Source organism: Caretta caretta, chromosome 14 (genome assembly GCF_965140235.1).
Source record: "Caretta caretta isolate rCarCar2 chromosome 14, rCarCar1.hap1, whole genome shotgun sequence".
Classification (NCBI taxonomy): Eukaryota; Metazoa; Chordata; order Testudines; family Cheloniidae; genus Caretta; species Caretta caretta.
This window is the reverse complement of record NC_134219.1, coordinates 4,841,905-4,866,476: the sequence shown is the minus strand read 5'-3', so window position 1 is coordinate 4,866,476 and position 24,572 is coordinate 4,841,905. Positions and strand designations below refer to the sequence as shown.

The window sequence follows — 24,572 nt, the reverse complement described above, 5'->3', positions numbered from 1 at the left end:
GTCCAGTTCCACAAATCCCCCTAATAAAGCTGCAGTAAATGTCCATTTTTAATAGTACCCAACAACGGTAAACTGAGGCAATGAGAAATTAAGAACCAGATGTACAATGGTATTTAGGCACTTAAAGATGCAGAAGGGTGCCTAGTGGAATTTACAAAAGTGCCTAAGTGATTTAGGAACCAAACTCTCATTGACTTTCCATGGGAGTTAATCAACTAACCTGCGTAGGTGCTTTTATTAATTCTACCATCTGCGTCTCAAGGTGCCTAGATACTTTTGTACTTCTGGCCCTAAGTGATTTGCCTATTGCCATGCACCAATTCTAGACATGCCCTGAAATATTTCACTGGAAATTCGAAGGCACTAATATTAAGCTTAACAGTAACAAGTGAGTGAGTCCCTTCAACGCTCTAAGCAGATCATGCTCTGTGTGATGGCCTGTGTGTTGTATAACTAGTGAGGATAGAACTTGGCTCAATAGGAGAGACTGGCTTAAAACTACCTGGTGAATGCAGAACAGTGGGATACAGGAAAGTAAGGAGGAGCTCTCCACCTTTCCTATAAACACCCGTGATCAAAACCACATTGTATAGGCTCAACCCTCTACATCCATCCTTTCCATGAGACACTGTAAATACTGGCCACGGATAATCACTGTAATTAAGATGTAATATGTTTCCATTTTCCAGTTGCATTAGCAAATGTTGGGGTGTTATTTGTGGTAATAACCCAGAAAGGATCTGGGGGGTTGAATTCCCCCATCTGGAAATGGTTAGGTCAGGCTTTATAGCTATTATAGCAGAGGCTGGCATTCAAGGAAGGCAGAAGGTGAGGTTTAGAACATAGGTTCTGGGATCCCAGCCTGCGACTGTAGATACATAGGGTGAGGAAGTGGGTCCTGAACGATACTGCTCTGCTATCTTAAGTAGTGGCCAGAAGCTTTATAAATATTATTATCTTACAAAATGAAGAGGTGGGGGAAGGGAAATAGTGTTTTGGCATTAGAACAATTTCTCCATTACCTCAATTAGCTCAAATGATCTGGAAAGGTTCTCTCTGGAGAAATCAATCCAGCGAAAGGGCTGGTGATTGCTTTAGGTGTTGATATGAGCATTACTCAGCACCGTAGATTGCAATGAAGTCTGCAGTCTGGGCAGAGCCAGAAATTAATTAACTATATCACTGTGGTTACCAAAGTCCTTGTACTTGCTAGGATTCTGATTTGACACCTTCCATGCTATTTCTGAAGCTGTCCACCCTTAGAAAGAACTGTTTACATAATGTCAGGAACCAATAGAAAAGGGCTAGCTAGACAATAAGACAGAAAATATCATAATGCCACTATATAAATGTCTGGTGCATCCAGACCTTGAATATTGCATGCAGTTCTGGTCGCCCCATCTCAGAAAAGATATATTAAAATTGGAAAAGTACAGAGAAGGACAACAAAAGTGATTAGGGATATGGAACAGCTTCCATAAGAGGACATTAAAAAGACTATGACTGTTCACCTTAGAAAAGAGATGACTAAGGGGCGGATATGATAGAGGTCTCTAAAATCATGAGTAGTGTGGGGAAAGTAAATAGGGAAGTGTTATTTACCCCTTCACATAACGCATGAACCAGGGGTCACCAAACGAAATGAATAGGCGGCAGATTTAAAAGAAACAAAAGGAAGTACTTCTTCACACAACGTAGAGTCAACCTGTGGAACTCATTGCCAGAAGATATTGTGAAGGCCAAAAGTATAACAGGCTTCAAAAAAGAATTATCCTTTGATGGAACTATCCTCCATGAACTTATCTATTAGGCAAGATGGTCAGGGACACAATCCAGTGCCCTAGGTTTCCCTAAGCCTCTGACAGCCAGAAACTCGGACTGCATGAGGGGATGGATCACTCAGTAATTACCCTGTTCTGTTCATTCCCTCTGAAGCATCTGGAATTGGCCACTCTCAGAAGCCAGGCTACTGGGCTAGATGGACCATTGGTCTGACCCAATATGGCCATTCTTATGTTCTTACTGAAGGCCAATCTCATTCAGAGAGCTGGTTATTGAACAGATTATTTCCTACAAAACTTAGACTTTCTAAAAGGTATTCATGCTCATTCTTCTTCGTTAATCTTGAGAAAGAAAGCAGAGCACAGAGCATGTGCCCTGGCTAATGAACCCCTTTTTCCATGTGCTCAAACAATGCCTTTTCCTATAGACAACAAAGGTGGCCTTGTGGATAAGGTGCTGCAATAGGACTCAGGAGATCTGGTTTGAATTCCTGATTCTGTAACTTCGGACAAGTTACCCAATCTTTCTTTGCCTCAATTCCTCATCTGTGAAATGGGAATCATAATACTGCCAGAAGCTGGGAATGGGTGACAGAGGATGGATCACTTGATGATTCCCTGTTCTGGTCATTCCCTCTGAAGCACATGGCACTGGCCACTGTCAGAAGACAGGATATGAAGCTAGATGGACCTTTGGTCTGACCCATTATGGCCGGTCTTATGTTCTTATGTTAACAGCTTCATTGTGTCTCCTTGAAATCTTGTGAAACTAGCAGGTTTACATGGTAACCATATGAAATGAGGTGAAGCTCCCTAGGTTTGGCTGAGTTTCAATTGGAGAGTTGGGGTTTATTCAAACTCACAGTGAAACTCAGGAGGAAAGATACAAATCCACACGGGTCAAAACCAAAGCAAATGTTTGTGCACAAACAGCCAATTTTGTGCACAAGTAACAGCCCATTATTAAACCTGGAACAGGATCAATAACTAACATCCTACTAAAAATTAAAGGCTTTGGATACTCATAAAATGGGATGGGAACTGACTCTCTACAGGACTGACTCTCTTCACTGTAGTTTTAATCTTTGGGCAGCACTTAGATACCATGGAGATGGATAGATGGATAGCTAGAACCAGTGTTTCCAGCACTTGTGATTTTATTGCAAGCCTCACGGTATTTGATATTTTACTTAAAGTCCCAGATCCTGAAGACTGGATGAAAAATCTCAGCTTTCTTTAAAAACAAAAGCATCTTCATGATTATGAAGGATCAGAAATAGGGTGACCAGACATCCCGGTTTTAAAGGGACAGTCTCGTATTTAAGCCCTCCTGCAGCATGTCCCGACTTTTTCTTAAAAATGAGCAAATTGTCCCATATTTTCTGTCTCCCCCATCCCCAATACTGGCAGGTCCTGCTGCTGGCCGGATCCCCGCTCGCCAGCCGCCCACCCACCAGTGGTGAGTGGGGTGGGGAGGTTCAGTGGCCGATGATGGGGGTGGCTGTGCAAGGCTGGTGGCGGGGAAAAGCTGCAGCGTGCGGAGCCAGCCGCTCCCCCTGCTGGCCATCAGTGCAGCCCCCACTGGGTGCCGGCTCTTGGCCAGCAGGGCCCCACTCCCCGTCCCTTTTCCAGCCAGCACTTGCTGCATGCTCTGAGCTGTGGTGGCTGATGAGTGCAGGCAGGCAGCCGGTTATGTGTCACCTCTGCTGCCCACCCATTGGCCCTTTACATGCTCCCCCTCTGGCTGTCCTCTCCCTGCCTTGCCCCTTCAGCCCCCCCAAACCCCGCTGCTCCTCCATATCCCCCGCCCCAGCGCTGTGTGGAGAACCAGCCCCAGGTTGGAGCGCTCAGCTCACCAACAGCCTGGCCGGCAAGTGCCTTTCTTCCCCTACTGCCAAAGCCCAAGACCCTCCGGCCTGGGGCACTGGCCAGGAGGAGCAGAGCCCGGCGTGTGCCAAAGCCCCCCCCCACAGTGCTGGCACAGGGAAGCCTCTCTGCCCCTCAGCTAAGCTCTGGAGTGGCGGGGAGGGGGAGGAGAGCGATTTCCAGCCTGTTCGCATCCCGACCCTGCAGACTCCACAGCAGCCTCTTCACCCCCCTTCCCCCCCGGCCCTGGGTCCTGTCCCCATGGAGCGAGGGGCTGCTCCATCCCCTAGGCACCCTCCCCTGCTGAGCCGCCTCTCTGGCCGGGTTCAGGGAAGCCCCTGCAGTCAGGTTCCCAGGGCCCTGATGCACAATGCATCCTTAGGGCTTAACCCCTTCCTGCGCACGCTGTAGCCAGGGGACAGGAGGCAGCTGGGTCATGTCGGTGGCCAGCAGCAGCCAGGGGGTGTTAGCTGCCTATTGGCATTGTGTAGGCAGGAAGGCATGGGAGCTGTTTCCAGCCACGAGGGAGCAGCGGGTGAGGGACGGGGGACGGGGGGGGGGGAAGAGATGAGCTCTGCAAAGACCAGGGCCAGGTCATCCCTTCCCCAACTCCTCCTGCCCTGCAGCTAGAAGCAGCTCCCATCCCTTCCTTCCCACACAGTGCCGAAAAGCTGCTGCTGACCACATTCTGGTGTGAACCCTGGCAGAAATCTGGGGAAGGGGGGCATGTGACCCTCTGTGCCCCCCACCCACATGTTGCCTCAGGAAGACATGGCACCAGATACCAGGTCCGTAACCAGCCAGGCCTGGAGGGTGGAGAGCCTCGGGCAGAGAGGGTCATGTTGGTCAGTCACTGCCCCCCCCGCCTCCCCTGTGAGAGAGGTGTACAGGAGTACACCTGTACTCCTGTGGGGGAGGGATAGCTCAGTGGTTTGAGCATTGGCCTGCTAAACTCAGGGTTGTGAATTCAATCCTTGAGGGGGCCATTTAGGGATTGGGGGCAAAAATTGGGATTGGCCCTGCTTTGAGCAGGGGGTTGGACTAGATGACCTCCTGAGGTCCCTTCTAACCCTGATATTCTATGAGTGTGTGTGTGTGACCTTTCCCTGGGGGCGGGGGAAGGTGTCACCCTTCCCTGTGTGAACCCTAAAGCCTTAAAGATAAGAAGGTAAATTAAAAACTATGCAGTATTTCTTTTTAGCAGGGGCTCAGTCAACTTGATGTTAATTTGAATGTTTGTACTGCATAGTTGATGGTCGTTGAACTTGCTTGACTATGAGTAATTTTACCAGGTGTCCCATATTCAGCATAGGGAAATATGGTCACCCTTCTCAGAAAACAAAAGGACAAAGAAAAGAACCCAGAATGTTTTTATTTAATTGCATGTGTTTCAAGCCAATTTCATGATTTTTGAGGGGCCAGACTCATGATTGTTGAATATTTGCGGTTGGCAATACCGTAGAGCCACCATTCTGTTTAGCAGATAAAAAACAGTTTGTTAGATGCCCTTAAGAGAAACCAACTACTAGGATTTATTTTGAAGGTGCTTGATATTACCTCACCTACCTTGTCTCTCTAGTATGGCGCCTGTCTGTCATCTATGCCTTCTCTTCTCCCCCTCCTGACCAGTGAGTCAGGGCATGATCAATGTTTTCAAATAGTAGACCGTATAGGTGTGCAGCACTAGGGACCCCTAGGAGCAATGGAATATTTTTGTAGGCCTATAAACCTCTCAATTAACGCTGTAAATTGGGAAAATGGCTCTCAGGCTGGACACTGCCCAAGACCTAATGTGCTTTCACCGCTTCAACGAGCAAACCTTTTTGCAACTGATTGATGTGGGTGGGGGGAGAGGGATTTTGTAACTGTATTTAGTTCAAATTTCATCCAGCAGTTTTTATGGAACATTTTCTCAAAAGTCTTTACAGGGACAGAGACAAAATGGCCAAAGTAAATGAAAGGTATGTTTTCCAAAGAGCAATAAACTATCCAACTATTATTTGTATGATGTTAGTACCCCATGGCACCAGTCAAGACCAAGGCCCTGTGTGCTAAGCACTGTACAAACACATGGAGAGAAAAGTCCCTATCACAAAGAGCGGACTATGTAAATATAAAAGGCAGATAAAAGGTAGAAAGGGAAACCGAGGCACAGAAAGGCAAAGTAACTTCCCCAAGGTCATAAAGCAGTCTAGCAGTGGGAATAGAACCCCAGTCCCTTGACTCCTACTCCAGCACCCTACCCGGAAAGCCTTTAGGTTCGCTTCTGCATCTGGGGCAGCGTATACCCTGGCAGTCTCAGGAGGAACGCAGCGAGAGGGTTGTGACTCAGAATCCTATTTCCTTCCCTGCTCCCCCTAATTCTCCAGCAGATGTAATTTACTGGGGCCCTGAAGAGGATGTTGCTTACTTCTGCCCTCCCATCCAGTGCTTTAGTAATGGGGCTGAGCCCTAAGGCAGCGAACTATAACGCAGCTGCCCAGGAAGTTAAGGAGGGGCTTTTCTCCTCCACAGGGTTGATGGCACCCTTGTGCGTAGATAAAGGGCTAATCGGGGTTCAAGGATAAGCAAGATTTGGATGAAGTTAAATCTCAATGTACATGGTGTGGTCAGGTATAAGGGTCCCGATCAGGCTTTGTGTAACTCTGGTTTCACTCCATGGACTTTGGTGCCTTTTCATTTACAGCCGTGCAAGTGTGATCAGAATTAGGCCTGAGGAAGAGGAAAGGAGAGTTTAAATGATCAGCTGGTGCTGAGATTTTCTGCAGGAATCCATCGTTGCCTCTTAGTTGCCCCGATTTTAATAAGCGCACAAAAGGAGTGAAGCTCTCATGGCCGAGCACAGCTGGGAAGACCCAGACATTGAGGATGAGAAGGAAACAGACTATCCCACTGACTCCGTCCTTTTGAAGTCCTTTTTAATTCCCCGAGCATCCTGACTCCTCTATGGCCAACTGTCTGACCACTGCCAGGAGGCAATGGCCAAGCCATTCTTTGGCTCTCTTTCCCTGCTGGGAGAAGCAGGAGGGGGATGAAGATGCAAGGGAAGCCCCTGCCGCACAGAAATGTCCCTCCAGGTTAGTCAAGTGTCACAATGTTTCCAGCCCTTTAAAAAGCCTCAATTAACCAATAATCAGCACAGCATGGCAAGTTGGGAACTGATAGTTACTTCTGCTGACTCCGTGGCCAAAGGCTAAAAAGCGCTCAAGGAGCTAAATTAGTCATCTAATTGGGATTGTTCCATCCCTACACCAGTACCCACTCCTGCAGGCTCACAAAAATGTGTTGTTTGACCTCAGTAATAAGATTCCAATGGCCTCTATTTTCCTGCCGCTCTCCTCTTAGCAAACTCTCCTAATGAGCTTTACGAGGCCAAAGGGGACAGTGCATGCCAAGTTGTGACCTCAGATGCACAAGCATGACTCCAAGGAAGGAATCCAGCCCAAAAGATCTGGAGTCAGATCCTTGCCTAGTGTATATTGCTATAGCTCCTTTGGCTTCAGTTAGCTACGCTGATTTACAGCAGCTGGAGATCTGGTCCCAAATTCATTCCCACGTGCATGAGAAATCTACTCCTTGCAAATATTGTTGAGGCCCCTGGGGGCAGAATGTGTGTGACAGAGACACCAGCTGAGGGATACAGCAAGCCATAGCAGAGGAGGACGAGGATTGGAACTGGCAATAAAGACTAGGCACCTGGGTTAAATGTTCATAACATTTTCTATCACTTCAGTTTTCTTGATTGGGCCAAACACGTCTTTTCTTTATGGAAAAGTCCTATAGAAAATGAGAACTTTTCTCTGGGTGTTTTGAACCATTCTATAGAATTTTAATTTTTTGTAGAGATCTGTAGAAAAGTTCTCTATCTATAAAATGTAATAGGGTTTTCGAGTAACTTCTATAAAGCGCTTCTAAATGTCCATGATTTCAGCCATATTAAATTATATAGGACTTTATTGTAGAAGGAATTATAATTAAAACTAGACTTAAAAGTGTGAAATCTTTGCCAGTGTAAGTTACGGACCTACCTGTCTGTATAATGTGTCTATCTGTGCTTGGTAATTTAGTCCTTCCATCCAATGTCTGAGCAGAAACAAAATTAATTTTGCTGGTAGCGTTGGGTTTTTTTGGTCTTGTTTTGTTTTTCCCACAATGGCTAGCTGAGGAAAAAGAAAACAATACATTAATTCTCCCTGTATACCCCAGCTCTGCATGTTCAGCCTGATTCACCAGCGCATTGGAATCAAAAGAGTTATACGAGCAATAAGCTAGAGAATCAAGCCCTTTGATTAGAGTTGGGGCTGAACCAAAACCCCAGATCCAAACTCCCCCCCCCCACACACACACACTTTGGGGAAGCCAAATGGGGAACTGAATTTTCAACTCTAGCTCCACATTTAATTGCTCCTCAGCTTTTTCCTCTCAAAAGGAGACACATTTCTATTCAGTATCCTTGAAATCAATGGAAAGACTCCAACTGACTTCACTGAGCATTAGAGAGGGCCCTGTAGGTGCTCTCTATCCCAATAGATCATTACCCCTTGGGAAAGGGTCATGGCAGCTCTGCTGTAATTTTCACTTCTCTGTCTGATCTTATTGAAAGCTTGAAGGGTACCCAGGATAATTCCAGTCACCTCTGACCCTTCCACACTCTGGGTTGCCTACGGGCTGTTTCCCAAGAATATTTCTAATTCGCTCTTCATCAGAAGCTGCAACCTCTGTGATCATCCAGGTTAGGTTAAGACTAAAACACCAGGAGCTCCAATAACAGGGCTCCATATATTAATTACAGGCCTCACCTAGTGCTGACAGAATAGTGGCTATAGCTGACAGCCCCAGCCCTTCACACTCAGATGGAATTGCTTTCTGGGAGCGGATAAAGAGTTAATTTCCCCCCAGATTATCTCTTCCTGGTTTCCAGCATGTTTCACTCTTGCACCTACCTAAGTTCCAGGTGGATTTTTCTGAGAAGGGTCATGTTTCCATCTGACATGGAGTTTGCATACAAAGGGACTTCCACTAAAATCAGTTATAGCCAGATCTTTGGCCCTGGCCTAAGGAGCAGACTAGGACAGCTTTAAAGTCCATTAAAGGAACCACTGAGGATTGTGGGGGTTGGCATGACAGAGGTTGGAGGGAGCAGGGCTGGAACTTGCTGCACTCTTGATATCCTGAGTCAACAGAATCCAAAACCCGGCAAACGGGGATTATTTCTAAATCATGTGAATGGTTCATCAATGTACCTTGCCTGGCAAATCTGATGGGTTTTGCAGGGTATAATCTCAGCTGAATCAAGGACAGAGGAGTTATACCTATTCTTAGGCAATGCTGTTCATGCCATTAACATTCCAGTTGTGTTGTCACGTATAAGCCCCTATTTTCAGAGGGGTTATAACTCCTTTGCTGTTTGTTCCATGTTAAAACTGGCACATAGCATTTCCATCCTCCAAGAGCTATTTCTCTTTCAAGAAAACTGTGTTCTGGCCTTCTTAGTCTGCAGCTGAAGCAATGGGAGGGTCCTGTTTCCATTAGCACGGATTAGAAAATGTTTTTCTTGTTTTGGCTGAAAATTTTGATTTTTCACTGGGAAAAAAAAATTATTTTCAGCAGCTGAAAATTTTGGACAAAAACTCCCAGAGATTGTTCCATTTTTAGCCAAAAGTCCAAAAATGTTTGGTTTTCCAGTTTTAATTTCCCAAAAAATTTAAAGAATAGCAAATACCATATGAAAAATTTTGCTTAGCCAAAACCAATCGGGAAAACAAATTCCAATGGCACAATTTTTAAACAGCTGTCTCCTGGGTTTCCATCCACAAAGCGCAAACATGTACTTTCAGTCTAAAATGAATTTTAAATTAGTGGGATTAAAAACTAAGGAAAATCAGAAGTAAAGTCTCTGAGAGACATTACAGTGTGTGTGTCTCTTCCGTAACAGACTGCAGCGGTTCTGGGAACCAAATAGCTGCTGAACTCTGAAGACAGGGAGAGATCTTAGCTCTTTAAAATATGTACCCAGAAAAGAAAAGGCATAGCAGCTTCATAGCATCATAAATGCATGGGCATTCTGCACAGAAAGCGGTTACAGGATTGGACCATTCCCCTGCCAGGAATTTGCCATTAGTTTAGGCCCTGCCCTGAAGCATGAAGCTTAATACAGCCTTACTGATTTTTGTCCATATTAGTTTCACTGCCGATACTGTTCCTATTCATACAGGTCAAGAGAACTGGGTTCTAATCCCACCACAACCACTGGTCATCTGTGTAACTTTTAGCAAGTCACTCCCCACACTCTCTTTCGCCTCCCAGCTTTTGATTTTGGACCAGGGACACTCTTCCTATGTGTTTGCACAGGGCCTAGCACAATGTGGCCCTGATTTCCATTGAGGCCTCTAGGCGCTACTGTAATACAAATAATATTAAATAATGATGCTAACATCCAGGAAGAGTCCTAATCTACCAGCCTGAAACCTGAGACATTTCACTGAGAGCTTGTCTCTGATTTCTGATCTCGGGTCTCTTCAGATAATCTGAATTTGCCTCCCCAGACTCTGAAATTAGCAAAATCTTTGTAAGCCTCAAAAAAAGTGAAGCCTCAGCATTCTTTGAACTCGACGTACGGTAGTCAGAGTATCTGGAGCAGATAAAGAACTGCCTTACATTTAGTGCTGGTGGCTTTTTCCAACCCCATAGATGTTTACTTCCATTTCCTCCACACTAGGTTTCCCCCGAGTTCTTTCTTCCTGTGCAATAACTGATAAGAATGAGCATTCAAGTCACAGAACCATTTGCTACTGGCTGTCCACAAGTAGAGCTTGTGAAGGGGGCTATTTTTTTATTTTATTTTTTTGGTGGTGAAAAGGTTGCATACACTTTTTTTTTCCTGGTGCAAAGGCTCAGAAAGGGTGGAAAGCAAAATATTTTGATAATTATTCAGGCCATCGGGTTACATAAAAGGTTCCATAGCCCTGTGCATCAAACCTTAACAGTTAAAACCACAAATTCTGTTTTTTCAGCTATAAAACATTCAGAGCAATATATATATATATATAATAAAATCTATTTTCCATTCGCCTGAAACTTATAAAATTTAATGTGGTGAAAAATGACAGTTTACTCCCAGAAGGAAACTGCTCAGAGAAGCTTGTTTCATATGTACACTGGTACAGAGAAATATGTCCATTTTCAAATAAAAGTAATTAAATGTTGGAAGAGGATGTCACAGCATAAAATGTGAGAGCTACGAAGAATATGACGTTTTAAATCTTAACGGGAAACCTTCTGGGACGATGGTTCAAGAAGAAGTCAGTTCTGGAGATCTCTCTATACCAGTGTTTCCAAGGTGGTCTCAGTTTTGATAGGATGATGATTCTGCCAACTTGAAGCCAATGGCTAGATCCGATAAGGTGCTGTGGACCCACAACTTTTTTATCGCCTGGCTCTCCAGTTGATACAGCACTTCTCAGGTTGGTATGAGACATTAAAAGGCACTGAGACCATGGACATAGGAATGGCCCTATTGGGTCAGACCCAATGCCCATCTAGGCCAGCATCCTGTCTCCAACACCAGACATTTCAGAAGAAGATGTCAGAATGCTGCAGCAACAGACATGGGATAATCTGCCCCCCAGATAGATCTCATCATGATCTTCAATAGTCTCATAGTGCCATGGCATTGTGACTGGAGCAAACCAGAAACCCAAGACTTGATTGTCCTCACACAGCAGAGACTGTTGTAGAGACACCAATGGATGCACTGAAGGTACACCTGATTTATGCTGGATTAAGTGTGAGCAGAATCTGGTCCTCTCTGTTAGACAACCTTACCAGAGCCTTATTTTGACACAAGACATTCCAGTGATGATTTGGAGTCCTGGTTTCAGCCATACTGGAAATATAGGGAGAATAACATTTCTTGTGCCATTTCAGTGTATGTGTTTCTGTTTTAAAGAGACAAAACATTTATGAAGTGCTGATTGTTTGAGTTTGTCTTAATTCGGTTTAAATTCTGGGGTGAAGGCTCATGTAAACATTATCTCATGGACTATTGCGCCCATCCCACCTATAAAACAACAACAAGGTAGGTTGATAATTCTCCTCATTTCACTATCCCCCCCAAAAAAACCTCTGCCTTAAAGACTCAGTTTGAGACGATATGTTCGTCACCTGGTGTGCCCTGACTCCACATACAGCAGTGAGGAGTTGGAAGTTTAAATTCCCTTCACTGCCAATGAGTAAAGTATATCTCTAAGTGTGGTAGATCACATCACACTTCCACCCAGGGCAACAGAGTGGCTGCACAATACAATATGCCCTGAGGGGGGGGGAAAGCATCCAGTATTCTGTTGAATATACTTGCAGCCTCATAGCACCTGAAGACATGGGGAGTTGGAGAAGGCAGCCCCCAGGAAATCAATCTAACTTCTTTAAGCCCACAGTACATGTCTTTGTGGGGAAAGAAACAAAGATTTTCTTTGACTGGCACATCGTTGCATCTGATTGCTGTGGGCAGCTGTATCCTGGTGCCTGGAACATCTGACCAGAGCTGGGTGATTTTGGGCTGGCAAATGGTTTATTCAATGAGAAATGCCATTTTGGTTGACTCCAAAACTGTTTGCGAATTTGACACTGTTACAAAATGGCCAGAAGAGGAGAAGGAGGGGACGGTAGTATGTCTCCTCTTGTATGTCTGCCCCTTTTATAACTGGGCAGTCACGTGGGAGATCTAGGTTCGAATCCCTGTTCTGGAACAGCCCCAGCATTGACATTTTCAATCCACCAAGAATCCCAAAAAATGTCACATGTGATTTGACCCATTGAACCAAAAAATCAGTTATTCACCCAGCTCTACCTACGATGTTATCTTGTGTCAGCTGGCCATTTAAGGCCTGAAATTGCAAGGTGGTGAACACTTGAGCATTGGCCTGCTAAACCCAGAGTTGTGAGTTCAATCCTTGAGAGGGCCATTTGGGATCTGGGGCAAAAATTGGTGATTGGTCCTGCTTTGAGCAGGGGGTTGGACTAGATGACCTTCTGAGGTCCCTTCCAACCCTGATATTCTATGATTCTACGATTCTGGGAGGTGAAGTGTTGCTTTCAACTACCATTGGTTTCATTGCAACTCGAGAGCACTTTCCAGGATTGAACCTGATCTTGCTCCCATTGAAGTCATTAGCAAAGCTGCTGTTAACGCCAAATAAGAGTAGAATACATCTCATAATGAAGGCCACACCTTCTTTGGAAGGCCACAGCTATAATGACATTATAGCCACTCAGAAGTCGTCGGTTTTCAAACTGGTTGTGTTACTTGGTTTGCTGAAAATATCCAGCTTAAAATCCTAGACAAAGCATATAAAACAGCTCAGAAAAATCCATAGAAGAATACGCTTCTTTATAAACCTTTCCAATAGGATATGTATACACAAAAGATAAATTTGTATATGAAAAATCCACACTCACCAGACTTTTGCTTGCCAACTAGAATGAGTCCCACGAACATTACTAAGAAAGATATACTTTTCTTTATGTTCTTTCTGCATGGGAACATTAAAAAGTCATCTAATCTCCTGAAACTACAGGCTAAAGAAATATGTTAAAAATTTCCCAATAGTCAGCCACAAAAACACAGACTATTACCAGCTAAAAACCAACATTATTCCCTCTGCGTGTTAGAATTTGACACTTCTGGGCACCAGGAGCATTTTTCAAAAAAAAAAAAAAAAAATCAAAAATAGGTCTGTATAAATGAAAACTCCTCGCTCCCCCTTTTCCATTTCAGACATAGAAAAAAAATGACTCTTAAAATATTAATGAGCAAACATGAGCTGTGGGAGGAGACCTAAAGCCACGAGCAGGACATAATGGACTGTGTGAGTAACTCAAATGCATGGCACATTTAAAGCCATAAGGTGATTTTGATTTGCTATGCTATACAATTAGCATGTCGAGAGAAATGCTCTCTGCTCATCAGCTAGCTAACAAGTGGCCAAATGTGTGTCTCCATTTTTAACAAGTAATGAAAATTCTACATTGTATTACAAGAGCACCTAGAACTCCCAGTCAAAGGTCAGGGCTCCATTGTGCTAAGGCTCTTTACAAACATGCATATTCGTTCTGTCTATATAGTTATTTATGAAATATCTAATTACCATGGTGACTATGCTTCTTTGGCATGATTTTCAAAGCTAGGCACCTAAAACTAAGCTCCTAGATCCATATTTAGAATAGGATTTCAAAGCCAACTAAGGGATTTCAGCATCCAATTCCTGTTAAATTCTACTGAGATTTGGACATCCAGGGTCTTAAATAAGTAGCCGTATTTCTAAAAGTGCTGAGCAGCCAGCATTTCCTTCTGAAGTTAAATGGCTGACTGTCATTTTTGGAACATCAGGCTTCTTATTTAGGAGCCTAAATATTGACTTGGAAGCCTACATTTTGGGCTCCAAGTTTGAAATATTGGGCCCTACTCTAATGAGAAGCACACTTCGGAAGACCTGAAGTTTTGGTTCAGACAAGCATTCAGCAAGTCTGGTGATAACAGAACAAGGGACAAAATGCCTGCCTCCCAGCAAGAAGCCTGAATCAACAGGCTTGGTGCAGGGGTTCCCCCAGGACTTGTAGTTTGCAATCCTCCTCCAAGTTATGAATCAACAGCTGAGTACATCCAGGAGCAGTAATGCAGGGTCAGGGATGCAGTAGTGTCCATGCGCTTCCCCTTCCCCACCCCCAGAGCTTTTAGCTATTTGATCCACATAGTTGTGGATCCACTGGCTATGCTGTGGTCTCATGCTAATAGTTCAGAGATGGCCCCTGTAGAGCACTTTTATACAGGCATCCTCCACTGGATTTCAGAGGATTGGCTTTTGCTGTACTCTGAGTGGGGCCTTTAGCTCACTGGTAAATAGCTTTTAACAGCAAGGTTTTAAACAGAGAACACAGTCTCCTGACAATAAGTACTTAGAAGAAACATGCTCTCTGGGACAGAGATTTTGCTGCTCGACTGTTGATTAACTTTGCCAGCTGATGGTTGTTACCCACAAGCCAATGGTAGGACCACGCACAGAACCCAGGAGTCCTGACTCAGTCCCAGACACTAACCATTAGGTGACATTCCTCCCGGCAAACATGCTGCAAGACAAAACAATTGTGTAAAGAGACAGAAAGACAGTCCTCATGAGAGTTGATCTGAAACATTAGTCTTCATAATGAATGAGAAGGAAACCCTGTCCTGGCTGAAATTACATCTGACAGGTAGATAGTCCCATTACTGATACCCTAATGTTTCCTAATCACAGTCTTGGGCTTTTGGGATAGGCTCAGTCATTTTCCTACATCACAGCACCTCTGAAAATATAGTGCTATTTTCTCTGCCTTAAACCATAACATGCCTCTTATGAAAATATTTTAATAAGCCTCTTTTCCCAAAGAACTTCTGTGACATTTCTTTCATAACCCTATCATGCCCGTCACCTCTTACAGTAGTTCACATGCACAGCACTCATTCAGGCTCGCTTTCAACTTAAATGAAGGGTTTCAAATGTGACTTGCGATTTCAGATGTCTCAAATTTGGGGAGGAGGGAACTTGCAGCACTGAATGAGCCCCTGTAAGACGTCTCGAGCTGGGAACCCAAAGTCACCTTTGAAACTCTTGGCCCTAAATGTTACGGAAAACTCCTATAGGACTTAAGAGACAATGAGTACCTTCCTATGTAAGCTTTAACCTAGCCAGAACATTGAGTGGAAAATTTGATCCCATGTATAGATTCTTCGGAAAGGTTCAATAAACATAAAAGGAGGATCTGATTCTCTGTTATAGTCGAAAGAACTGTAGAATCATTTCAGCAGAACTCTATTTAATTGCCGTTTAATTTCACCATCCCTTCATTTCTACAGGACCTTTCTCCAAGGAAAGGGTGGGAGGTGCACACCGCTCCCTGAGGTTCTGGTTAAAAGTCTATCAGTGTGGGGCAGGAGGCATATGCCCCATTGCCTGGCAAGAAGCCAATGGAAAGCACATCATGCTGTGTATTACCTGAGTCGCAAGGCAATTTCCAGTCCTACATGAAGAAGAGGATGTGGCTGATCTGCCACTAGAGGAGACAAAGCACAATGGCAACTGTCTCTGTGTCCATCCCACAAGATACAATCACAGGACCTCAGCAGTATGTGACTATTAGAGCAAAAGAACACAGATAATGTTGCAAGCTGCGACTTTAGAGATGGTAATAACCAGGCTACAGCGGTAGAACCAACCCCCCCCTCCTCTTCGCCTCCCTTGCTGTTCTTTTTCTCTCCCACATCTAACCTGCAGACACTCGATCCCAAAGGCTATTTAGTTCCTGGCCCTTCTGAGACCACTGGAGGCTGAGTGATACGTGTGGGAAAGTGGCAGCCATCTTTGGTGCACCTGTTGTATGGGTCACCCCCCTCCTCCACTCCCTTCTCTTCTGCCTGTCCCATTGTGTGCCACCTTATTCTGTTTCAGCAAGAGCAGAATAGAAGCCTAGCCGCTCACATTCAACACAGATACACACACACAAAAACTCCCATGAAAGAGCGCAGGAGAGCCCTCCCCGCTGTCCCTCTGAGGGGCAGCCCAGTTGCATGGTTCAATAGCAAGTTTAGCAACACTATCCCCCTTTTCAGAACAACAGTGCAACAGGGTCACTAAATAGCACTAACCAGGTCTCTCTAAGCGTGTGACCATTTTAATGGGCCTACGAACAATAGGGCTCGGGAGCTGACTTTAAAAAACATAACAAAGCAAAAACTCCTTGTATCTTGTATCCCTCGGAACAACAGATCCATTACATTTTTTGTACAAGGAAACAGACTGGAGATCAAAGGCAGCTAAGATTTCTAACTTCCAAGTAAAGTGTCTTCAGATCAATAATTATGCCCAGGATCCTTTGCACAACACACTGTTGAGCATAACCCAGGCTCTAATAATGCAGCATCCAGGATCACGCTAAAATAAAAAAGATCAGAAACCAACCCACCCCCAAAAAACTCCAAACCCTAACCCAAGAACAACCCAGCTCTAGAGGGCCATGTCTTCTAAACAGCTATAGTTCCACTGACTTCTATTGGTTTCTTATACTATCCTATAGAAATTAATAATTATTTCCTGACTATAAAAATCTGTAGGATGCATCAGAAATCCTACAGACAGGAAATATGTCTCCATCAAATGCTATAAGTCTTCAGAGTAACTCGATAGGTTGTATTACATTTCTTCAGTACCCTATTGTCTTTAGGGCTTTTCCATAGTGGCTGGGGAGAATGGGGTTACTGAGGATTGGGTACTGACTGGCTTATGAGAACCATGGATATGTTAAGACTCTACAAGATGCTAAGCAATTTGCATGTGCACGCACCTGAACCTGAGCACTCTCTTCCAGTTCCATCACTTGTTTCAGTCCGGTGTTTCTGAAACAGCCCTGCATGGAAACAACTAACATCTTTTCATTTTCTAGTCTCCTCAGCACACAGATTCCTTTGTAGCACACACTGCACCCGTCGGCAAACTGAAATTGTACAAACATAATAATAATAATGCAACCTAAGCCCAAATGCAGCCTGACATAGAGCATCTGGTGAAGATGCCTTCTGCCGACAGTAGAGAATTCTCCCATCAGCATAATAAAACCACCCCCCCCAAGAGGCGACAGTGATGTCAGCAGGAGAAGCTCTCCCGCCAACATATCGCTGTCCGCACCAGCGCTTAGGTCAGTGTAACTTACATGGCTCACACCCTTGAGTGACATAACCTGTAGTGTAGACAAGCTCTGAGGAGACTCCTAAATTCACGCTCATGGCTTCCTTTGTCTTCCAAAGGTCATAGGATGAGGGCAAGGCTGGCTAACTGCATGGTCTGATTGCTGCTGAACTCCTCCAACAAGCAATTTCTATTCATCTAGATAAAAAATGGGAAAAGGTTTGCTTTTTCATTGGAAACATTTTGAGCCAAAAATCACTTTTTGACCATTCTCAAATGGACATTTTTTGGCATCTAGATTTTTGTTTGTTTTGACAAAAAATTGAAATTATCGGTGGAAAATTTGGACAACAAAAAATTACAAATGTAATGGAAATTGTCTAGGGGCTGAAGGTGGGTGCAGCGAAGAAACATGTTTTCCAGTCAACTTTATAGATATTATTTTTAGATTCCCAACACACAGGCAAATGAAATGTGACTATCAGGCTCCTGACCTTTGAAATTTAATGGGGTCTTATAGAAAATACTTTACAAATCAACAAGGAGCCCGGTGGCACCTTAAAGACTAACAGAAATCAGAATCAGTAGAGAATGCAGCTTTCCCATACCATGTTAGAGAATTCTATTCCAGGGCTATAGTTTTCCGCTAAATTCTGTAAGATGGATCAGAAAACCCTATCATTTTCTATTACATTCTTTAGAACTTTTCCAGTAGGGTTTGCACTGGGAAAAAAAGGGGTTTTAAAATTGCCTGTTTTCACATTGATGAGAACTGGGAAAGAAAATGAATTATTTTAAAATTTAAAATGATTTTAATCTGTCTATTTTTTTAAGGCTCTGACAGGCCATTAAGCCACCATGTTAATCTCTAATTCCTGGATAATCATCATGCTGCGATTTAAAAATGTGGTCTCAGAGAATGACGGGAACAGCCAGGTGTAGAACAATCAGAACCAGCACATCTCAGAGAGTTTTTATTATTTTTAGCATTACAGTACTATTATTTCAAGGATGCCTCTGGCATGTCTCTCCAAAACCTCTTCCCATCTGTCCTGCAGTGAAGTGAGTTGTAGGAACAGCAACAGAATCAAACACACAATGTTTCAAGAAGTTTTTAATAAAAACAAATAATAAATCTTCCTTTGTAAATCAATCAATAAAATTACATAGTTTGCCACCTATTTAAAACAGGGTATTTATATATAACAAGTGTTATTTCATTGCTAATCCTCCTCACCCTCTGCTTAAAAAGAAAACCCATCTCTCTACCCACATTTACAGAAGATTGCTCCTATACCAGTGTGAAGAGCAGAATAACAATCCTTATTTCAGTGACAACTACAGTATGGCCTATGAAAGCAAGAGAGAGAGATTAATACTTTAACATCAATTTTTTCCCTGTCAGATTATTTTTCCTCCTTCCCGCTCAGCTTGTCAAACGATGATTGATAGATGTAGAAATGGACCTTAAAAACAGCAGCCATTGCCTGGGGTCCTTCCTATAATCAAAGAACATGCCCACCCATGGCTAATTAGACATTAGGCTAATGTCAGCTGATTGATTTAGAACAGTCATACCACCCACCAGAGAAAGCTGTAAACCTTGTTCAAAGAGGCACAGTACAATCAGCGATGGAGTGAAAGTGGTACCCAGAGGAGACGGTGTTGTTACACCTTGAAAAACCATGAAGAAGAAAGTATTTCAGCTTATTTATGCAAGGGGGATGCAGGGAGGTTTCTTCTTACTCCCCAGTTAAAGAAAGGAAATAGCAGGAAACGCACGGTAAAGTGCATCCCAGCAATGTCATTCAGTTGTTTAAAAAATGAAGATATAGGGACGTTACCCTCATAATATAATGCAACGTTTTTCCCACCTGTATTGGTTTCTTCATCCTGAGTGCTCACAAGCACGTTATGGTGAGCTAAGGAATGGGGAAGGAATGCCTTGGGCCATGGGGGTGCATGGGCTGTGTGAAAGGAGACACTGCATGCGGAGACATCCTCACGAAGCAAAGATGTAAAAACAGCAAAGGTGCAAATCAATTTTTTTTTTTTTTACAGAGTGAGGGGAGAAGAGCAGGAGGCTGTGATGAGTTTAAGGGACGGTGAGTGAAGGGGGGAATTGCAGGGACGGGGCACTGGAAAGAGGCAGGAATTGGAGATAGGGGAAAGAGAGAGGAAGTGAATGTTTCAGTGACGGGAGAAGGACAAAAGCAGAAATGGGGGATCTACATGCATAGGAAAATAGATCATGAATTTGGAGGGCATATTCTCAGCTGCATGAACTTTTAAAAACAAGAACACTCAGAGGTCATCGGCTGAGTACAATGTAAGAAATCCTGGCTACACAAGGAGCCCTGTTAGGCAGATTATCCCATAAGAGAGCAGCTGTGATCAAGAAGGTTATTGCACTGCAATATGGCAAGCCCTGGGTCCATTTTGCTGGTGTTCCCAGTAGGCTAGGAAAGATCCCTATTCATTTGGCTACAATTTAGATACAGTTTTTCAAAGTCCTTTGGCCTACATCCTTCCTGTGACCCCTCATCCCCACACACACACACTTGCTCTGAATTTATGGGCCGGAAAAACTCAAAGTTGTCTTGATGGATTAAGCAGAGACAAGTCTGTATTGAGTAAATTAAAAATGAAACAGTTACAGCTGTTGGAACGGTCTTGGGCCCAATGAAGGTAAAAGCCTTTCTATCCTCCAGGGGCAAGGAGTCGTCTGTGAAGCACCAAGCACTTAAGTAAAGACAGCTTGCGTGAGAGCATGGGCTGTCACTGAAGTCCTGAAAGACCTCATCCTTACCTGTGGCTTAGGGCATACTGAGAAATGAACAAAAATGTCCCCTTCTAGCAAAATAAGAGCTTCAGAGTGCTTAGTTGCTGAGGAAAACAAATGCTTGTTATAATTTCCCTCCATGCATTTGTAGTGAAGATGTTAGGGCCAGTTCCAGAGTTAATGGAGCAAAGGAAGCAGAGACATTTGGAAATAAAAACATGGAGGAATTCTCCTCTCTACTCATCTTCAAATAGCACCCGGGGGTGTCTTTGTGGGATGGAGGGCATTGGACCAGATATTTATTCTGTAACATTTCCCCACACACACACACACACACAGACTCACACACCAGCATACTAACTAGGTCCTTGAATTACTGTTTTTAAATGAGTTTAAGATGGAATTCATTTCTGCGGTTGAAATTGCAGAATTCCACGTGCATCACAAGGTTCCCCTTAACTCATCTCCTCACAGAGGAGAGTTTGTGTGAGTGAGCGAGAGAGGAGGAGGAGAGGGATTTTTCTCCAACTGAAGGATCTGTGCAACTTGACGTTTTTCAGCTATAAACCTTTCAATACCTGGAAGTAAATCCTTCAGTTCTGTAACTGAGCTCAGTCTCTGCAGCTGCAGATTTACTCACCCAGCAGAGAATCGGGCCAAAAGACGTAAACATGAAAGATGTGACTGATAGCTCCAGGACATAACTCAAGCTCTCTCTGCCCTGCACTGCAGGGCACATCCCAGGGAGAGACTCTCTTTGCTATCTGCCTGCTGGAGCTGCCCCAGATCTCATACTAGAAAGTGAGGAAATTTCTCCCTTGGAAGTTGAGGGAAGGTATAGACCAGGTACACACTAGTGGCTGGTATAGTAACCAAATGCACTTGTTATTGTAGGGTTGCTTGCACTGAGCTCATGTCATGGGCCTGGAGTTTTAGGGTTGCGAACGACTAACTGGCACATGGAGTTTGAAAAGAACTAAAAGACAAAAGATGGTCCTGCTAAGTCAAATGTTGAGACACTCAACCTTGATATGAACCAGCAAACTCTAAAGAGGCTTTTATATAAAACTCACGGACAAAATCAATGGCACAGCATTGCAACCATTGCCTGTGAAGTTAGACTCTGAATCTGTGAAAGGCCTTTATAGCCTCTTTTATGTGATGTAATATACAGTCCTGAGAAAAAGAGCTTAGGAAATTACCTAGATCCACATTTCACACTCAAAGATGTTGGGGAACGACTCCCTTTGAGTTTTCTACAGGGTCTCAATTCCTTTTCTTCCACAGAACTGGCACATATGTCCAGCTATGGTCCTCGCTGCTACCAGCAGCATCTCAAGCTGCAAACCAAACCAAATCGTACAGATACTTAATTCGCTCAAATCTCCAGCCCAGTTCCAGTTGCTTTGCAATGCTCCGGCACTGGAAAGAGACCTAACATTGCTTTACCTGGAGAATCTTACCCAAACTGCCTCCTGCCCCTAGCGTAATGGCATGTCTATGACTAGAGGCTGTGTCTGGGCTTGTCATAACACCCCTGCCCTCAGTCATCCCTGGCTGCCAGAACAATCCTTTGGGCAGCTGATGTAAATTAAAGCAGCCCTAAGGCAGCATAAGACAGCCCCAGCAGCTCAGACCCAGGAAGGTGGTTTAGAGGTACCTCTGACTCCCTTCCCTCCATGGCCATCACCACTGCACAAGCTTCTGGTCTGCCACTAATTCAGCTCAGCCAGAGCAGTGGATCTAACGGGGTTGGTGACGTTTCAAGTTTACACAGATGCAGTAATGGTTCTTGAAATCGGCATAACCTGCTCGAGCTCACATGTCCCTAAACTGGGTGAGGAGGGGGTGGAGTTTTTGAGGGTGGATTATGTCTGGGATGGGCTTGATGCTTTAGGAGAGTCTCTTGGATTTGAAGGTTGGCTGCATGATGAAGTTCTGTGTTGATGAAAGGCAGGGGAGGAGCCTGGGGGGGGGGTGAGAACAGAACAAAGACTAAACATAAATAGGGCAGCACAGCGCTCCTGCTCCTGGCTGTCACTGGGAGCTGCTAGACTCTATCAAGCTGCAGTCACAGTGGGCCACTCATAGATACTGAGGTCAAGGGAGGCCATCCGCAGTCATTGCCAGTTATTCCTGTCTGATGGCTCATTGGTCATCTGAGTGTGGTGTCAATCCAGTCCCTAGCAGACAAATGCCCCCAGAACAACAGTGCTCTGAACAGCAGTTTCTTTAGAGAAGTCACGGACTGAATGAATCCAAACTGCTCTCAGACTTCATGCTCAGAGATGATGAACCTAGCAAGGCGGGAAGCTAGTGGAAGCTAGTGTATGGGTCAGCAGCTGGGTTTTGAATCTGGAACCTTTTGCATCACAGCTCTTTTAGACCTAAGCTCCATTGGTGATCAGCAGTAGTAGACTGTTATCCTTTAGTGCACCAACTACTAGATGGGGAGACAACATGCACTCTGCCAGTGTGTTACCCTGCATTCTGTTGAGGAAGGCCAGCTTCACTTTCTAGGCCTCCTGCGCTGACGATCTGCTCCAACCCAAAATTTACTTTAAAGAAAACATAAAAACAGTAAAGCTACAGTGAAATCCAGCCAAGGAAAGCAGAGCACTTGGGTTTTAAAGGAATAGCTTAAAGGGGAAGATGCAGCAATACAGCCGATCAATATGACAGCGTTAATTACCTCTGTGCCTTCCCCACGTAACTTGAGGTGTGTCTGAGGCTGCAATAACTGCTCTGGAATGAGTCTCCTGATTTCGCCATGCTTGGGCAACTGCGTGCACCTCCCCAAGGCCATTGGAAAGGCAGACAATAAGGATGCAGTTTTACCCTCAGGGATTTGGCAGGGTTCTCAGATGCAGGGGAGAAGTGGTGCCAGCACACACACACACACACACACACACACACTGCGGTGGAAAATCACAGCATCAGGCTGGGCTGCAATCTAGACTTAGAGAGAGGGGCTTTAAGAACTAAATCAAGATTCTAAATCAAGTTTAGGGGCGAGGTCGCCCCTTTGAAGAGCTCAAATACCGACCTTGAAGCCAGTTAAATTCCACTGAACAGGGGTGAAAGTTTCACCACAGCGGACTAAGGGCTTGTCTCTACTAGAAAAGGTTTGCAGGTAAAACTTCAGTATAGGCCTGTTCCCTAGTGGCCAGAGCAGCAGACTGGAGACTTGACTTCTATTCCAGGCTCTGCCACTTGCTGGGTGAACTTGGGCAAGTCACGTCCCTGCCCTGTGCCTCAGTTTCCCCAACTGTAAAACAGGGATAATGATACTGCCCTCCTTTGTAAAGAGCTTGGAGATCTATGGATGGAAAGCACTGTATGTGAGCTAGGGATTATTAATATTAGTGTAGACGGTTTACTCCAACCATAAAATGCTTTTGCCAGTATTACTTACACTGGTTCCCCCAGCAAAAGAAGCTACAGCAGCAAAAGCACTTTGATGTCTGTGGAATTGTGTCTACATTAGGGATTTGAATGGTATAAAAATGTCATCCAAAATCACCCCCTAACCAACATTATTATACAAGTAATGTTTCTATGTAGACCTGGCGGGGATTGTAATAACAGGAGGAAACCACCCAGCTCGATCAATTTAAAGAGTCAGGTGGAAATATGATTTGTCTTTCCTTTCTAAACAAAACAGTGAGATAACCTTTTCTTTACCCCCCCCAGCCCCCTACTTGCCCTCCCAACAACCCCTAAACCATCTGACATTGCAATGCACTTTGCAAAGGTCATCTTGCAGTGTTAACTGCTGCATTTTGGCTTGGTTCATGGGCTTCTCCCCCCAAAACCTAGTGGCAAAAGCATATGACATAGTACTCGGTGGGCAACCCCTCCCCATTCTCTCCTCTCTACCCCGGGCTCAGCCGCTTGAGAGACTGGTTTCCATTAACACGGGAAAAGCTAATAAGTCTCCTGATATATCGGAGTGACCTGGATCATGCTGACTTGCTGGGAGAGAGAGAGAGAGTGCATTTCCTTCACGGTCCCTGACTAGCATTTCATCTTCACTTCACTGGCAAGCAACAAAAGGGGAGATTGTTTTCTCCTTTAACCCATAGGAGTGCCCCTTCCTATGTAGCACTTGAAACACTCAGCACTCTCAAACTCCATCGACAGCTGTTTGGTGCCAGGGGAAAGTCTTTGGGAAGGGGGCTTCTTACCCTTATTAAATAAATGGGGCGTCCATTTCATTAATTGCAACCCATGCCCTGCTATGAAAAGGATTTATGGAATCAGACCCGGCGATGTAGGAGAGAAGAGACTGGTGGGCAGCACAAGCTAGGTTCATTACCAGAAAGACAAGAGTGATTGTTCTTATGCAACATGGGCAGTGTTGTCAGCTCTTCTGAGTCTATATGATATGTGGTGGTTTTCTTAAACCTCCAGCTCCAGGAATCATTT

General features: G+C 44.4%; 1 protein-coding gene across 30 annotated transcripts in view; it reads right to left on the bottom strand.

Annotated features, from left to right (window-relative positions):
- The window catches only part of LOC125621727 (uncharacterized), a 357,495-nt gene that overhangs the window by 110,333 nt on the left and 222,590 nt on the right, over positions 1 to 24,572 (bottom strand). For 10 of the 30 annotated variants that reach the window (XR_012664851.1, XR_012664833.1, XR_012664832.1 and 7 more), the window contains one exon: positions 7,676 to 7,807. The exons of 16 other annotated variants lie outside the window; for them this stretch is intronic. The gene's annotated coding sequence lies outside the window, so the exon portion shown is untranslated. Of the gene's footprint in view, positions 1 to 7,675; positions 7,808 to 9,903; positions 11,585 to 13,103; positions 14,772 to 15,676; positions 15,815 to 17,021; positions 17,172 to 17,387; positions 17,561 to 18,463; positions 18,862 to 24,572 lie in introns of those variants that run through there. 4 more of the 30 variants (XR_007352567.2, XR_007352570.2, XR_012664861.1 and 1 more) reach the window with 2 other exon arrangements.